This window comes from Mirounga angustirostris, unplaced genomic scaffold (genome assembly GCF_029215605.1).
Source record: "Mirounga angustirostris isolate CCGP_5_RB_7025 unplaced genomic scaffold, mMirAng1.0.hap1 SCAF_15, whole genome shotgun sequence".
In the NCBI taxonomy this organism is placed as follows: Eukaryota; Metazoa; Chordata; class Mammalia; order Carnivora; family Phocidae; genus Mirounga; species Mirounga angustirostris.
Genome location: NW_026991723.1, coordinates 80,763,389 through 80,763,947, shown reverse-complemented (window position 1 = coordinate 80,763,947; position 559 = coordinate 80,763,389).

Genomic DNA, 559 nt, shown 5'->3' with positions numbered 1-559 from the left:
ACAGAAAGTTGAATAAAGGTTACCAGGAGCAGAGAGGAGGGAGGAACGGGAGTTATTGTGTAATGGGCACACCATGTATGTTGGGGATATGAAAAAGGTTTGGGTACAGATCGTGGTGGTGACCTCACAACACCGTAAACGTATTTAATGCTACTGAATGCCACTTACGAATGGTCAAAATGAGTATTATATGTAGTTTACCACAATAAAAAATAGCAAAAATGGGACTATGCAATTAAAAAAGCTTTTCTTTTGGCAGTTTTGGGTCTTTTTGTTTTTTTCCTTTGGCTCAAGCATTCCCCGACAAGCTCTGCCAGACTTGCCTGGGCTACACAGCCATCTGGGGTGGGCCCCCTCCCGAGTCCCTTCCACATAGGCCGTTCCCCTGGAGCCATCTCTCTGCACGTCCCACCTCATCCTGGCATCAGCTTCTCGAAGGTCCAGGATTCACACCCAGCATGAGTGAAGCTCATCCACCAGTGCAAGGGCAAAGGCAAGGCCCCTCCCTGGGCACTTCCAGAAGAATCACCAGGACAGACGGGGCCGTGGCAGGCTCACG